We start from the raw sequence: 7,084 nt of genomic DNA, 5'->3' as shown, positions 1-7,084 counted from the left end.
CATGTCGGCCATGTTGGTTGGCAGGCGTCGTAATCTGGCACATCATACCATAGTGATCCATAGTGTTGATTATGTCCAAGTTTGGTTTAATTTGTCTAGTTTCAGTAGAAGATTTTTGTAAAAGATTACAAAGTTACAAAATATTGACTCTGAAGGGCAATAACTCTTTAAGGGGTCAATTGACAATTTTGATCAGGTTTGGCTTATTTGTAGATCCTACTTTGCTGAACACAGATTATCTCTATCTATGATAATATTAAAGGTAATAACAAAAAAACTGCAAAAATTACTAAAAAATTACCAATTCAGGGTCAGCAATCTAACAACGGGTTGTCTGATTCGTCTGAAAGTCTCAGGGTAGATAGATCATAACATGATGATCATGTTTTCACATTTCAAATTTACTCTAAATGCTTTAGTTTCAGGGATATAAGCCAAACACTGCACTTACCCCCTATATGTTCTAATTTTTGCCATGGCCGCCATGTTGGCTGGCAAGCGGGGTCGTTGGACACATTTTAAAAACTAAACACCCAAATGATAATTGTGGCCAAGTTGGTTTAAATTAGCCCACTTAGCTTTTCAGTCCAGGTGAGCTAAAAATGAAATAATAAAAACAAATAATGCTAAATTACAAAAGATTTATTTTACACTTGGGGTCATACCGGTAATCTAACATTGTATTGTGAAAAATACATAGTGCTATCTTAAGACTGGTAAATCTCCAGAAATAATCATAACATTTCTATTACAAATTGCAGTTTAAATAATCTCATCTTCGGTACAATGTGCTAGGATTTAAATTTTGTAATTATGCCAGACGCGTGTTTCGTCTACAAAAGACTCATCAGTGACGATCGAATCCAAAAAGTTAAAAAGGCCAAATAATTTTTTCTCATATTTACGATAATCTCAATCTAATATTACATAGTTTTGAAACACTTAACTTCTGTTGGCTAAAATGGGCCGATTTGAACATTATGGCTGGTGTGGATGCACATGGCAAGTGATGCATGTATATCATTTGATGCTCAATAACGTGTCATGCACCCGTTGTCGCAAGTTTTGGAGTTGATGCAACTCCCTCAGGCTTGTTAAATACCTTGGTTGTATCTTCTTCGTGGATGTATGAGATTTGAACATCGGCATACTACGGTTGCCTCTAATTTAGTTAGCGATGAAATGTTTAACCTGTCTGAGCAAAGGTTCTCGCTCCCTTTGGAGTTAGTGTAATTCCATATAATTTGTTTTATACCTTGATTTGTATTTTCTTCATGAATTAAGAGATTTCAACAACGTCCGCATTCTGTTACCTCGTATTTAGATGCCGATGAAATTTTTAGCCTGTCTGAGCACCCTTTGTTGCTCCATTTGGTGTTTAAACGATTCCTTCACGCTTGTTTAATGCCTTGATTTGTATGTTTTTCATGTACAGATTTGAACAGCGCCATACAACTATTGCCTTTTATTTCGTTGCTGATGAAATGCTTGATCTGTCTGAGCGCCCGTTGTCGCTACTTCTGGAGTGTATGCGGTCCCATCAGGTTTGGTTTATGTCTTGACTTGTGTCTTCTTCATGGCTGTACGAGATTTGAACATCGGTATATTAGTGCTGCCTCTAATTTTATTGCTGATGAACTTAATATTAATAATTTTGACTAATGTTCTATAGAGCATTTTGCAGACCCATTAATATAACTAACTTCTTTTAACACTGCAATTTAAACATATTTTCACGTGTGTCTATGCATTTTTTTCATGTTAGGTCCATTTCTTGTTATAATCTTCGACTAAGTTATTTTATAATTAAAATTGTGTTTCCAATTTATGAATTAAGGCTAACGGTATTTGTTGTTGACAATGTGTAGGTCATCAGTAATAACGTGAACAGCTTTACCTCTTGTTTTATTTACAAACTGATCGTTAAAAGAAACATAAGTTCTATCAATACTCATTAAAAAGAATAATCTAGAATATGCTTTTCAAATTTCATTCAATCAATATAGTCGTATATCATATTATCCACATCACTATTGTAAGATCCATCAAGGTATGCTCTGTCTAACACAGCAGTTTTATGGTCACCAACATTTGATTCAGCAGAACTTTCGGAGTCACAAGAATCTTCGTCATCAAACCCTTTAGATAAATAAGCATAACATATGAATTCGTCAACAAATGTTATCAACAGTATAGGGTGCCAACATTGACCTTTTTCTTGCTGATTCCATACCGGCATCATATTTTATCCTTTTTGGTACATAGTTTTGAGTCTACGGAGTCTAAAAAACTGTCGACAGATATAAAAAGTGCCAAATTTTCTTCTTCTATATGATTTGTAAGTACTTGTCTGCTAAATGTCACAGGCTGGAGTGTTTGACTTAAACTAAATATATATATATATTTTTTTTTTTTATTTTTTTTTTATAACTATATTGATTTCCTTTTTGCAAGTGAGCCAACAAAATTGTGAAAAGAGTCATATACAATATAAGAGCTTTCACTGTCGGAATGTTAAAATGCTTTGGCTAAATTATTTACCATTCATTGTCAGAATAGTCTGAATATGCGTCGTACCAATCAGAGGAAATATCATCATATGATTCGTCTGAACTTACATTGTCTAAATCGCTGAAACCTTCTTTGTCTGAATCGTCCGAACTTTCTTCGTCTGAGTCTTCCGAACTTTCACCGGAACTCTGACTTTCATCCGAGATGTCGGATTCGCTTTCATTACAATACTCATATTCATTTTCAAGATCATGACCAGTGTCTTTATAATTGCCGAGAGTAGAACGAGTAGGATTACTGAACATAGTTGTTGAATTATATGTTCTTGGTGTTGTCTTGCATGCCAAATTCTGTTTTGAAATGCCAATACTTGAATACATCCTTACACGTACATAAGGTGTGTATCTGATACTGTGGTGTGGTAATGACCTCTTCGGTAAAAAGTCTGATGTATTTTGTAAACATACAGTGTTTGATGCTACAAACTTGGTTTGGGGAATTAAAGAAGGTGATTTTTCTTGCGGAATACAATCCATTTTCATTCCTACGTTAACTGAATTTAGAGGTTTCCCATTTAGGCAGTGTTTCATTTTTTCGGCTTCTGATTTGAAGATCACAGAATTTGAATAGGAATTGATTGTCATGCATAGACTACCTGTGTTAGGTTTGACCGGTTTCATAGGCTGATTATTGCATTCTGCTAATTTGCTGTCACTTAATATGCCATCTGTAGTGCATCCAATTTGACTATTTGCAAGGCTTGGAACAACTGGTATATTAAATAATTCCTTGTTTATATCCTTTGGTTCACTAGTATCTTGGATTTTTAAGCTACCAACCTTGCTATGCCAAACACCCCCAGGATTTCTACCTTTAAATATATATACACCGATACCTCCATTTGTTGAAGTGCGTTTCCTTGAATCTATACTGTTTATGATATCAACTGGAATTTTTATGCATTTCCCTAATTTTTCAAGGTGCTTGAATATCCACAATCTCCTATTATCTGCTGTCCACCATTTTCCATTCTCCTTCATGACACTTATGTTTGGAATGCTTCCAATGCTAATTCTGCCTTCAACTAACTCATCAAGTGTTTCTCCGATAGTTTTATTTTTATGCCTCGTACACCTCCCAAATTTGCTACTAATCGATGACTGTGTAAAGTAAATTTCGGACGGCCGCAACTCCATCGTTTATGATTTCGTAATCAATGACATCAGAGCAAATAATAAAAGTCTGACACCATGCAGGATATATATTAAAGTTCTTTTCTCAGAATTCAGAGCTACTTTCATTTTCGGTTTAAGTACTTATGCATTGAACACAATAAAAAAATAAATAAAAAATAAACAAACAAACAAACAAACAATTATTTACTAGAGTGGACACATTCTATTTGACTGGTTTGATAATTAGCGGAAATATTTTTACGGTCAATGAACGAAATCATTTGAGACCTCCATAATAAGAAACCTAACCATTTGTTCCACAGGTACGAGACGATATATTTAAAATAAAAAATATATATATAGTGTACTAAATACACTAACGTATCTTTAAAATCTTGTCTCGTATTTGTGATACATACGTCTTTTAACAGAATGTGGCACAAACAAAATCAATAAAGGATAAAAAAAACTTAGTTCAAATAGTTTTGAAAAGGGGGGGGGGCAAATTTGCTGCAAGTTTTGTTTAATTGACATTGATTTTACATATATATATATATTTTAGACCCTTCTACAACGAAATTGTTTTACATGCACACGTATAAAAATTGCGGGTTTTTATCCAACGCAATCATAGGTTTGAACGTAGTTTTCAATTTAGACTCGTATATATTTCAAGAGTCTTTCTAAAAATGAGGGTACATTTTTTTATGACCTTCCAAGTACCGTTTCGATCCCTAACATCACTGAAGAGACATTTATTGTCGAAATCAGGATCTGGTTTTACAAAAAAATATTGACACCTTATGTTTGTGGCATAACATCGTGGCCACAAGTTAATTGTTTTTTGTTTAGTATTAAATCTATATTAAGATCCATTTTGTTACATATTGTGATCAATTTTATTTGGCAATGGCAGCCAGCAGGGTTAAAGAACATCAGTTGTTCGACCTGTTTGTCAAATGCGTTTTGTTTAAAACTACTTTTTAACTTTTTTTTTCACCTTAGCCGTATTTGGCACAACTTTTTGGAATTTTGGGTCCTCAATGCTCTTCAACTTTGTATTTGTTTGGCTTTTTAACTATTTTGATCTGAGCGTCACTGATGAGTCTTATGTAGACGAAACGCGCGTCTGGCGTATTAAATTATAATCCTGGTAATTTTGATAACTATTTACACCACTGGGTCGATGCCACTGCTGGTGGACGTTTCGTCCCCGAGAGTATCACCAGCCCAGTAGTCAGCACTTCGGTGTTGACATGAATATCAATTATATTGTCATTTTTATAAATTTTCTGTTTACAAAACTTTGAATTATTCGAAAAACTAAGGATTTTCGTACCCCAGGAGTAGATTACATTAGCCGTATTTGGCAAAAACTTTTTGGAATTTTGGGTCCTCAATGCTCTTCAACTTTGTATTTGTTTGGCTTTTTAACTATTTTGATCTGAGCGTCACTGATGAGTCTTATGTAGACGAAACGCGCGTCTGGCCTATAAAATTATAATCCTGGTACTTTTGATAACTATTGGTCTTATGGAAAATGTTATTTGTGCTGTATTTAGACTCTTCTACGACGAAATTTGTTTTACATGGACACGTATAAAACTTGCGGGTTTTATCCAACGCAATCATAGGTTTGAACTTAGTTTTCAATTTAGACTCGTATATATATATATATATACAACTCGTCTAAACATCACCCCAACAATGTCAGACCTGTAAATTTGCTTTCGCAAATTTTTTGTTCTTCCCTCGCCGGGATTCGAACCCATGCTACTGCGATATCGTGACACCAAATCGCCTGCACTGTAGCCGTCCCGCTAGACCACACGACCACCTGTGCTTCATAAAAATGAAGCTTTCGCTGGCCATGTGTTACATTTCCACGTCAGTTTTAATCTAGCAGCGTACTACAGTACATGATATATAAGGCATGGAGATGTTATTTTTACAGATCAGCTAAATTATCTATAGTAAAGGATCCTACAAATTAATGTAAGATACAATCACAGAAAATAATTATATTTATAAGTACGGCTGAGCCAGTGACAACTCTACAACAGATTTATCCATCGGATCACCAGCAGTGATGGTGATACATGGCTGTGTACATTATGTATATACAACTCGTCTAAACATCAACCAATAATGTTAGACCTGTAAATTTGCTTTCGCAAATTTTTTGTTCTTCCCTCGCCGGGATTCGAACCCATGTTACTGCGATATCGTGACAACAAATCGCCTGCACTGTAGCCGTCCCGCTAGACCACACGACCACCTGGACTTCAAAAAAATGAAGCTTTCGCTGGCCATGTGTTACCTTTCCACGTCAGTTTTAATCTAGTGGCGTACTACAGTACATGATATATAAGGCATGGAGATGTTATTTTTACAGATCAGCTAAATTATCTATAGTAAAGGATCCTACAAATTAATGTAAGATACAATCACAGAAAATAATTATATTTATAAGTACGTCTGAGCCAGTGACAACTCTACAACAGATTTGTCCATCGGATCACCAGCAGTGATGGTGATACATGGCTGTGTACATTATGAATATACAACATACACTGTTACTTTAAAAGAGATCTACGCCATTATAACAGGAAAATGGTTCGATTGATAAGCTAAGTTGATCTGTGATTTTTTTTCTTGTCTCGCACTAGAAAATAAGAGTAAATTGGTCCAAAGGCCTCATGCGGTCCCCTGAATGAGTTATTGCAATGTTTCGTTAACACAGAGCGAGTGTGAATTGTGAGACGGGACATAGCTTTGTGATTCCAAACTGCAATATACCGGGAAAGATGAATTTTAATTGGTTTAAATCATTAATTTGAAAACGAGTACATGGACCCTTCTTTTTTAAAAACAAGAGTGCACATGCTGAAATGTCTCGCCTTCTTCACTAATCATTGAGATTATGTTGATAGTCATAGAAATAAAGCCTTACTAAAACTATCACATAAACTTCACATGATCAAAGAAAATGTGGCGTAGGTCATATATACCAACAAGAAATACATGTACACCTTCAGTACACTACATACAGTTTACCTTTTCCAAAAAGTTTCTGAAAAACAGACGAAACAAAGAAAACTAAACATTCACAAATGAACCATGAATTTGAGATCAAGGTCAGATGAACTATGCCAGACAGAAATGTACAGCTAACAATTTTTCAATACAACACATATAGTTGACCCATTGCTTTTAGTTTAAGGATGTACTCCTCTGAGGAGCCAAAAAATTCTAGAATTAAACTTTTTTACCTGATTTGTGGGTTTACTAGTATATGACTAGGAAAAGATCATATGCTAATGCATTTCTTTTTTGCTCCTATGTCCCTTTGAAAGTGCCTAATTTTGATTATTTTCTCATTTTCTTCAAATTTTACC

The sequence above is a fragment of the Mytilus trossulus genome, chromosome 1 (genome assembly GCF_036588685.1).
Source record: "Mytilus trossulus isolate FHL-02 chromosome 1, PNRI_Mtr1.1.1.hap1, whole genome shotgun sequence".
Classification (NCBI taxonomy): Eukaryota; Metazoa; Mollusca; class Bivalvia; order Mytilida; family Mytilidae; genus Mytilus; species Mytilus trossulus.
The sequence above is the reverse complement of the archived record's forward strand: the minus strand, read 5'-3'. Positions refer to the sequence as shown.